Source organism: Tupaia chinensis, unplaced genomic scaffold (genome assembly GCF_000334495.1).
Source record: "Tupaia chinensis unplaced genomic scaffold, TupChi_1.0 Scaffold000578_2, whole genome shotgun sequence".
Taxonomy (NCBI): Eukaryota; Metazoa; Chordata; class Mammalia; order Scandentia; family Tupaiidae; genus Tupaia; species Tupaia belangeri.
In genome coordinates, this window is record NW_006160094.1 from 250266 (window position 1) to 261189 (window position 10924).

A 10924-nucleotide genomic window follows, 5' to 3' on the forward strand; every position below is an offset into this window, starting at 1 on the left:
TTTATTTAACTTGATTAAGAATTATTTCATTTGGCTTTAAATACAATAATTAAAGTTAAATAAAATAATTTAAAATAAAATAATTCTGAAAAAAGAAAAAACAAATCCAGTCTTTCTCCACTCTGCTCCAGTACACTTCCCTTACAACATCCCTGCACAAGGTAGATAAGCTCTGTGCACAGTTAGTGATGGAGAACTCACTGCCTTATGAAGAGACTCGATCTGTGTTTATGTTCATGTAATTACTGTCAACAGACTAATTATAGTGCTCATTAAACAGAGAAGAAATCTATCACTCTGCAACTTTTCCTCACTGATTCTAGCTATGTCTTTCTGTAGCTCTAAAATCTGCACTCTCTCTGATATGAGGAAACATCAAAAAGTTCACAGAAAAATGAAGTTAAAGTATTAATTTTGTTGTAAAAAAGGTTTGAAATCTATAGATTTTTTCAGAATATTCATTTTCCACAATTTTTTGAAGACCCTTCATACATGAAAGCAATTCAATTTACAGAAATTTGGAATACAAAAGCTGCAAAGTGTTTAGTAAGACCCCTACCAATTCATGTGCTAGGAAGTCTCAGACATGCACTTCGCTCCTCTAAATCTACCTCCACTCCACCATGTTAGCAGCTGAAGTCACTGGAGTGAGGGGATGGGTTAAGTAAGTGCAGCCAGAATGAACAACACAGACAACAGGAGGAGAGAAAGTCTGCAGGTCTGGTAGAACATGGTGAGGCTCAGGGTTTTATTCTGTGTGACAGGTAGCCACTGAAGGATTCTGAACAGGGGAGTGATACATAGGACCTGTTATCACTGCACGCAAAACTGTATCTAGATAAAGAATGGACTGGAGCGGTACAAGGAGTACGTAAGAGAGTGAAAATGCTATTACTGTCATCTAGGTAACTTATCGTGGTGACTTATGTTAGGGCAGTAGTGCTGAGGTGTGGGGGGTGGCAAGGGGTGATTTGGGATATTTTGCAAGGAAGGCATATAAATCTCAATGATGAACTGGATAGGAGAAAGAGAAAAGTCAGACAGTTTCTAGTTTTTGCCCTGAGCAACTGCATAGACCATTTACTGAGATGAAGTGGGCAGGAACAGGATTGGGATAAGAGTTTAAAGTACTAGTATAAACACATCAAGTTTGAAATATTTAAGAGATTTTCAAATAGAGACGTTGAAATGACAGAGAGATAATCCTAGAGCTCATGGGAGATATCAAGGTAAAGAACACATGTGGGAGGCCAGATGGCATTTACAGCAAGGGATCACATAAGACATGTAGGGAATCAATACAGGCAGCCAAGGACCAAATTCTGAAAAATGCCCCTTTTAGAGACCATGAATAAGAGGCAGCAAAGCATATTTTGTATTTTTATGACTCTTTCTCAAAAATAGATGGAATTACTTTATGTTCACAAACTACAAAGTGAATAACCAAATATCATAACTCTTCAAAAACTACCATTCAGAGTCACATGTCTGCTCTGTTTCTGACTTCTGACTAAGTGACCAAGTCTAGATGGTCTGACATTTCACCTGTCAGCTGCTCAGCTATCCCATCCCTGGTACCTGGCATGTGTCCTAGTTTCTGGGTCCAAGTTCGCACGCCAACTCAAGACTTCTAGTTGCTCAACACTGACCAGGAGGCACACTGAGAGCCTGTTCTCCAGGACTGTCAAAAGTTCTTGGCACATGATCAAGGAAGCACACAATGAATGAGTGTTCAGGAATTAATCAGGCAACAGAGATCACTGATATGTCAGAGGACTGCAGAATAAGCCAGATCAAGGCCAGGACAGGGAAAAGACAGCCTTACCCCAGGCTAGTCAACCCAGGGGAATTTGCTCTAGGTCACCTAATGTGAGCACATACTATTACCCAGAAAAGCTGAAATAATCTGAAGTTTACCATGTGTCCATAAAAATATGTCAGCATTTTCTGGAAGCTGCAAACACTAAGAACCAAACTGTAGGTATCGTACTCAATAGGCCCATGTTCTCTCTGCCCCACAGTCTCAGGGACATCTTGGAGACATCTGCTATTCTTCCAGCTCATCTGTAATGGCAATTCCAACCTATCTCATAGGTATGTGTGAAGATCTAATGAGATGATATAAGAAAAGTGCTTGGGACACAGTCGATGCTCAACAAATTAGCTATTCTCATTTATACTTTGATGGCCACACAGTGACAACCACCTGAATGGTAGACATGTCCCTAAACACAGCACTTTTAGTGGTCTTCAAGCAGAGAATAATAAAAGTTTTATTTTGATTGTTTTGTGTGAACTCCTACAATAATCAATGTAATTCAAATTCGGTCCAAAATAACTACTTTTTCTCTAAACTTCCCTACCTAAGGAAGCACAATCATGTTATACAACTAATAAACAGAGACGTAAATTCTGTAAACATGGAATTGATAATAAAATTCTGAATAAGGACTGTAGAGTAAAACAAAAAATCTTCAACTCTGACAATTATACTGCAGGAATCATTCAGGCATGTGGCTGTTATTTAAATGTCTATATCCTTTAAGTATATTTTTATTTCCCTTTATGAAATTTAATTAAAATCATTTAAGTTCACAACAGCAGAAAATTATTTAAAGACCAACATGGCTATTTTACATTTATTAACAGAAAATTACCTAATAGTTTTAGCAAATGACAGAGTTTCTTTCTTATAGTCCTTTAATATTTATAGAAATTTAAAAGAGATATCATGCTAGAGTCCATTTTGGAAATTGAGAACTTCTATTACTTGACAGCGATCAATTCTGTATTATTTTGGCTTAGTTAGCGAAATGGCTATATAAGAGTTATGTTCATCTTTGTTCATATTCAACAATAGGTACTAGCTAGTACTTGGCCTAGAAGCTCAAGTAGGTGAGAAAACAAATGTATAATAACAAGGTCCAACTCCAAATCACTAAGTCACATTACTGACCTTTCTGTGTCTAAAAGAAGTAATGTACACGAAACCATTTAAAGAGCTGTTTGCACTAACAGAAAGTGCTATATGATCTACCATGGTGGCACACACTACAAAGATACTGTTACATAGGCTAGGACCAGACAGAAGGTTCAGGTTAGATTCTTGGTCCAACCTAAAGGCCAAGTATGATGGCATATGCCTATATTCCAACCAATTTGGGGAGGCTGAGGCAAGAGGATTTTGAGTTCAAGGCTGACCTAGACAACATAGTGAAAGCCTATTTAAAAAAACATCTGCTTATGGTGTTGCATGCCTATACTCTCAGCTGGGAGGCTGAGGCAGGGGAATTTCAACATGGTGAGATTCTGTCTTACAGAAAAAGGGTGAGGGAGTAGTTCTGTGTGCAGCAGTAATGTGTTGCTCAAGGGAAGCCCATTCCCACATGGTAACTGTCGTTCAAAACCCTGGTCTGGTCAGCCTGAAATACAATGGGCACACATGCAAGCACCCAAGATCTGATGGGCTGGATGGAAGGCTGAAGGAGGGGGTGGTGGCATGATCAGACCTTGTGAAGGGTGCTCATCTCTGGCTCATGCACATATGTGCACTCCATCATAAATGAAGGGGGGAAAAAAGAAAGAGCAAACAAGCAAGCTATACAAAACCACCAAGGAATCCAAGCACCTTAAAGGAGCCAAAGAGAAAGCCTGTAACTAAGTATGAGGAGACATTCATGAATACCGTGCCAACATTCAGAAAATGAAATCCTATACTTCCTATAAACTGAAACCATAGCACATATTTCCCAGTACTCTGTTTATGAATCTGGATCTTTTTAAGGTAATTAATAAATTTCTTTTCAAACCACTGCATAGAAAAGCTACTTCTAAATTATCATTTCCAAATCAATACACTTTTATTTTTCTTGCTTTAAATAAACATTTTGGAATAATTTTAGATTTACCAAAGTTATATAGATAGCACAGAGTTCCTATGTACCCTTTGTCCAATTTCCCCTAAAGTTAACATCTTAAATATCAACAGTATATTTGTCAAAATTAAGAAATTAATGTTAATATATTACTATTAACTAAACTAGAAACTTTATTTAAATTTCACCTATTTTTCCATTAATATATTTTTTGAGTTTTTAGGTACTACCCTGGGTACCATAATGCAATTATTATTTTTTTTTTTGGAGAGAGAGATCTCTGCTATAGTGTGCATGCACACACCAGAGAGACAGAGAGACAGAAAGTGAGAAGTCACCCCCTCAGGCCACACGGCAATCCCTTCTCCATTCTCCTCTCAGAATTTTGGGCATGCATGTACATGTGTCTGGTCTGAGTTTTCCAATTCGCCAGGTCCAAGACAGTCAAGCGTGTGGGAGTTCAGTAATGTAACCATTATGCTATCTGCTAGTCCTGCAATTAATTTTTATTAATTGCCAGAAGACACATGAATGTATCAGAGAGAGATGCAGAGAGAAAGAGAGAGAAAAAGGGGGAAATTATCCACCACATCCCAATGGGGCATGGTAACACTGCAATGTCTTTTTCTTTATTTCTCCATCCTGTTGGGATTTTAGGCATTTAAGTTAAGCACCCACATATTTTAAACTGCCAGTGCTGGGATTTGAACCACGGTTAGCCCTGTGGTATTTGGCTCCCTTAATCACTAGGCTAAGAGACTGGCCCTATTATTATTTATTTTCAATGCTTTAAGTCTTGATATATGATACACAGCTATGTCTTATTAACAATGTCCTTATTATAATTATTACAGGAAATAAACTTTCCTGGAAAATATGATATACTGAATACTACAGAAATGTTGCATAAAGATTCATATAAACATGATATTTCTACTAATGTTTTATTGAAGAGAAAAGGACATAAATCACTGAAGTGAGATATGCCCCACTAAATACTTTGCTAGGAACTTACAAGAACAAATTATTTAAGTTTAGAAAGTATTCTTCAAAAACTACTTGTCACTTTACCTATTTCCCATGGCTCCAGCAGAGTCTTAAGATATACAGTAAATTCTTTTCATTAATTTTGTAACAGAATATAAAACAGTATAATCATATTCAGATAACCATTTTAATTGAGGATATATAAAACTTTTTTTATAATTATAACTTTCATTTTAATTACTATATGATATTAAGATAACAAGGAATATAAAAGTAAATAATTCCATAATCCATTACATGTTTTTTAAAAAAGAAAGTATCCAAAATTTAATAAAATTTTTAAATTACTAGAAAATGTTCTAGAAAAAAAAATTGCCACAATGAATAAAACTGACTAAGAAGAATGCTTCACATTCTTTTCCATGTGCTTAATGCTGTGGGAATTACTAAAGTCACAAACAAATGAATCATGTTGAAGGCTCAGCCTTTTTGATGGGAAATAGTAATCAAGTTTGGAATTAGGAGGTTTTTGAAAGAACATGTGTCTAATAAAGTGTCCATATGTGTCAGTTTGCCTGGGCAGTCCCAATTTATGTTCATTAGCTCAGTGTCCCACCCAATTTTCCATTTGTCATGGATTTTTCATTTTCTATTTTTTTTATGGTAGTGTTAAGCTGGGATTTACTTGTACTTTTTCCTTGAGGCTCTGCATGATCTCACTGAGCCCCCTCTGAGATGCCATGTGCAGTGCAGCTGGGAACTTAACATGTGGACGAAACTGTAGGACATCCAGCAGTAACCCACCTCTAGGTGCACTGTAATTGACACCTCACTCTCAGAGACAGCACCCAGGGAAGCACCTGCAGGAAAGGGAAGTACACTGAGAAAGGAGCAGCTTAGAACAGCTACTCCTCCGATCCTGGGTGGAGGTAGAAGAAACACTCCATGTGCGTTTCTACTTCTTAACTAGCAGGAGGACATCAATCTAACAAATGCAGAGGAGGTATTGATATTTTACATATTACTCTCTAAAGCATGACTTTTCACCTAGATCAAGTGACTTGTGTTTTTTTAATCTCACTTAGTTCTGATTCCAAATGTCTTATTAGCATAGGCAAAGAAAAGTGATAATTGTTACTTTATTGGCTCCATCAGCAAAAGAAAGTCACAGTTAAATGATGCCAGCTTTCTATCAGTGTCAGGCAAGGCATCAAATAAAAACCAGTTAATTCCAGTAACAGTTTGACTGTTTCATCCAAATCATGAAATCAAAGTAAAGCTCTTATAAATTCATTCTGTAGAACATGAAATGCCTTATATATCTGTAACTACAGCTTAAAGTCATTTTAAAAGTTCAACCACGGGAACAGCAGATGACATCGTGGTTATTTCGCTAGACTCCCACTAAGTCGACCACAGTTCGAGTCCCAGAACCAGTGACTTAAAACTCAAGCCAGGCATATGTGCATGCATGCCCAAGATCCTAAGAGGAAAATGGAGAAGAAGGGATTGTGGTGTGGCCATCCCCCCTGGGGAGTAATTTCTCACTTTATGTCTCTGTCTTTTAGGCAAGCGTATACACCCTATAGCAAAAATCTCACTAAAAAAAAGAAAAGAAAAAAAAAGTCAACCACAAAGATAAAATTGCAATAGGTTGTCATTATTTACAGTAGTTAAATTCTATAAAGTCACCATGAATACTAAATTAGTAAATACCACACCATTGCTCCTAGGATCTGAGATCCTCTGGTCACATTTTCATCTGTTGATCAAACATATCCTTGTTTTATGTATGCGTCTGTTTCAAGATACCTTATTTAACAAATATGTTTGATTCATACTCGACAGCACTGTAAGTCAAATCTGAATGATGTTTATCCAATACATGTATAAAGAGTCTTCAAAAAGTTCATGAAAAAGGCGTATTCTGAAAACACTGGGTGAAGTTTGAAAACTTTTTGCACCAAAATAAACTCGTCCTTTAATTCATTTTTCACCCACAAACTTCTTGCTGTGCCCTCTGGAGGGTACATCATAGCCTTCTCAAGTTTAACACTATATAGCTCTTCAGTTCTAAACTTGGTAAACATTTTAAATAGCAAAATCACCAAACCAGGTATGCAAACCAAGAAGCAGCCCCACCTCCCAGACAATCTGTTGGCACCTTGATCTTAGACTTTCTAGCGTCCAACTGTAGGAAATAAGCATGTGCTGTGTGAGCCACCCCGATCTGTGGTGTTTTCTTATAGCAGTCCAAGCTGACTATGACAGGAATCTTTAATTCAAGATTTAATTTTTCCAGAGAGCTTATTTTTCTGCTTAGATAAATTTATATTATATATCAGGATAAAATAAACTTGAGAATGCCTACAATTTAACATGATGTAAATCTGACATAATGTTCTAAAGACTTTTAATACAGATAAAACTTATTTGACAAGCTATGTCTTACAAAAATTTTATTGAAGAAAGATCCTCTAAGGAGTAAATAAGGCAGAACCTGTGAAAACATTTGGGCTAGAATATTTACAGAGTAAACTATTAAAAACTCAAAATTTAGAACAACCTCAATTTAGCTGAATTTGCTTTGAACTTACCAGGTATGTTCTCTAGCAGTAGAGAGATTATATTCTCAAATTTAAAAACTTCAAAATACAGAGAATAGTAACTGTTGAAAAAAACAGAACATTTTCAAATTTAATATACATATGCAACTCTGAAGAAGGCTACCATTTTAAAGAACAATTAAATTTAGACAGATTTTTGCTATAAGGTGCATGCATTCACCAGAGAGACAGAGAGACAGAAAGTGAGAAATCACCCCTCCAGGGAGGATGGCCAATCCTCCATTCTCCTCTGGGGATTTTGGGCACACACACATATGCGCCCAGTGTGAGTTTCAAGCTGCCAGTCAGGGGCTCGAAACAGGCTTGACCATGTGAGAGTGCAGCAACATAACCATTACGCCATCTGCTGGTCCCAATTAAAATATTTAAAAAAAAATTTTTTTTTTTTCAGAAAAATACAGAGACCCAGTATATTATGAACAAATTATGGATAAGCAACTAAATAATGCATATCAACTTTTATTCTTTTTTTTTTTTTCCATTTGCCAAAGGGCAGGTACACTTGCCAAAGAAAGCCAAGAAGGACAGGAAGGGAGAAGGAAAAAACACCTCCAATAAGGAACAGTTATGCTACAGTCCTCTCTTCCAACTCTCCCTCCTGTAGGGATTTTGGGCAGTCATGTGCACACAGGTTCCTCTCTCCCTCCTGTAGGGATTTTGGGCAGTCATATGCATGCATGTTCCCAGCATGCTTTTCAAGCCACTGGGTTCAGGATTCAAACTACACAGTAAGTCACATGAGATCCAGTTATGTTCTTTTTAATGTTCAGAAAATCATCAAACAGTTTTTGTTTTGCTTTCATGAACACTGATATATTCAAAGCAGTTTTTGTTTTGCTTTCATGAACACTGATACAGGCAAATGTATAAAAATGAATTTCTAAAAATAATTTAAAAGACCATTTTATAGGTTCACCAGTAAAAATAATTTGTCAGTCAACAAATGAAATTATGTAATTTTATCATTTTTTAATATTCTTTAGCCTCAAGAGAACCCCAATTTGGGCAATAAATTAAACAGTTAACCTAAGTGGGTGGTAGAATGGTTAATTTCACATGTTTTATACTTTGGCTAGGTTATGATGGCCAACTATTTGGTCTAACACTCATCTAAATGTTGCATGTTAGATCTCTTTGGACGTAATCAACATTTACAATCAGTTTGCCTCAAATAAAGCAGACTTCCCTACATAATGAGGGTGTGGGTTTTATCTAATCAGGTGAAGGTCGTACAATAAAGAATGAATGATAGGAAGGTGGCTATCTGTGCAGTCACTCTAGGTTAGTAGCTGTTAGTTCAATTGATGTGACTTCTCGCTTTGAGGCAAATGCTTCTCAGATCATAAAGATTATAAGCATAACCACGGTTAATGAAGTTAAGGCAATTCTACTTCAGACTATAACAAAGAAATCCTGCCTCAGCAGGAGGACTAAGGGGTCCCACAGACTCTCTCTCCCTCAAACAGCAATTTAACTGGGAAAAATATTAAAAAAAAAAAAAAATTGAGGAGACCAGCAGTTAGCGTAATGGCTATGTCGATGGACTTCCTTGTAGTCGACCGCGGTTCACATCCCGGACCCGGTGGCTTAAAGCTCACGCCGGGCGCGTGTGCATGCGTGCCCAAGATCCCGAGAGGAGAATGGAGGAGAAGGGACTGTGGCGTGATCATCCCCCCCTGGGGGGGTGATTTCTGCTTTCTGTCTCTCTGTCTCTCTCTGTCTGTCTGGCGAGCGCACGTGCCCTATAGCGAAAATCTCTCCAAAAAAAAAAAATTGAAAATATTCCAAATTACTTCTCTGGAAGTTGTTTTAAGGACATGTAATAAATGGAGAAACATTCATTCAAGAAAAGCTACTGAATCTTAGTACTGAGCCAGTGGGTGGCATTGAAACTCCTCCACTCCCCATACTTCAAGCCCTGACTTAGGACACCACTCCAAGAGCTCTAGCCCAGGCAAGGCCAGTCACAAACACAAGTGCTCCTTTTCTCCTCAGCTCTCAGTCTGGGACCATGGTTCCCCCTCGAAGGGCAGGCCACCAGCACTTCTCTTTTTCTCAGCTCTCTATGACAGAATTTGGGAAGCCCAGGAATCCTTTACTTTAGCCAACCACCATTTGTGGGGTAGAAGCTGTGCTACAGGTATAGCAGGCCAAGAATCCTGGGCTGCTATCTCTCTTGGCCCAATTCATTGGCAGGGCAGAGGCTACATATCCAGAGAGGCGAGCCTAGAAAACCAAGGGTTAATGCTCTTGCCCTTTTACAACACTTGTTGTAACTCACAGATATGACTCTAGGAGAGGTAAGACACTATCCAGTTCCTATGGAGTGGTGCTAGGCTCTACCAAGAGGGAGAGGCAGACTAGAGAAACAGGCCTTCAAGACAAAGAGCTCCTCTGCTCTTTGTGAGGGAATTACTTTACTTTACAGAGAGAGCATGAAGAACTAAATGCCTAAGTGTGATGTTAACGACAATAAAGATCTTCAAGGAGAGCAATTAAAATGGGTGCTCACGGTTCCACGATACAAGCAACTACTAACAAAACGGTAGAGCAAGCAGAAAAGTAGCAGAGAAAAGTGTGAAGAGACAGCTCATAGTAAACCCTGGGGATCAGAAGGCCATGTCTAAGTGTTAGATGGCATATGCTCAAGAGCAATCAGCAGAATATGGAGCACACTTAAACATACAAGGAGACTTCAAAAGTCTGCATAAAATGGTATTAAAGTATAATTTTTTTGATGCAAAATATTTTGAAATTCATGCATACATTTTTTATAATAGACATTTTCCATAAACTTTTAGAAGACCCCTCGTATTCACAAGCCATACACAACACAGACCATTTAAAAGGCGAGAACCACACTGTCATTAGGGGCTATTGTACAACTTCTGATCAAACAGCAGCTGAACAATAAACTATCCTGCCCCAAAGACAACTCCTAAGAAGCTGAGATGTAAAATGAAACCACGCACATCCCTGGCAGTCTAAGACACTGTGGGGCGATCCAAAGCTGACTTCCCTCAGTAGTGACTGGAAATTGGTAATCTACTCTACTAGTCTCTAGATGAAATCGAGTCAAAACAGAAACTTCTTAAACTGTGACAGTATTCTCCAAGTCATACACACATCCAAAAGCAAAGAATAAAAATGTCATTGACTAGGACAGCATAAGCATAGCCTTTGACCAATACATGGTTTATGCTAAATGAGGGAGGACCCTTAGTGTATTGATCAGGTTTCTCCAGAGAAACAGAAACTAACAGAATAAATATACACATAAAAGGAGTTCATGGGACCAGCAGATAGTGTAATGATTACATCACTGGACTCCCACATGGTCGACCATGGTTCCAGCCCCAGACCTAGAGCCTTGAAACTCCTGCCAGGCACTCATGCCAGGTGTGCATGGGTGCCAAAATCACAGCGGGGGGTGGG

The 10924-nt window shown here is 38.1% G+C and overlaps 1 protein-coding gene across 6 annotated transcripts in view; it reads right to left on the reverse strand.

The window, feature by feature from the left end:
• Window positions 1–10924, reverse strand: part of ZNF438 (zinc finger protein 438) — a 216790-nt gene that overhangs the window by 166496 nt on the left and 39370 nt on the right. For 5 of the 6 annotated variants that reach the window (XR_003551017.1, XM_006158270.3, XM_027775614.1 and 2 more), the window contains exon 3: window positions 7460–7530. The exons of the other annotated variant lie outside the window; for it this stretch is intronic. The gene's annotated coding sequence lies outside the window, so the exon portion shown is untranslated. The remainder of the gene's footprint in view (window positions 1–7459; window positions 7531–10924) is intronic. 6 annotated transcript variants of the gene reach the window in all.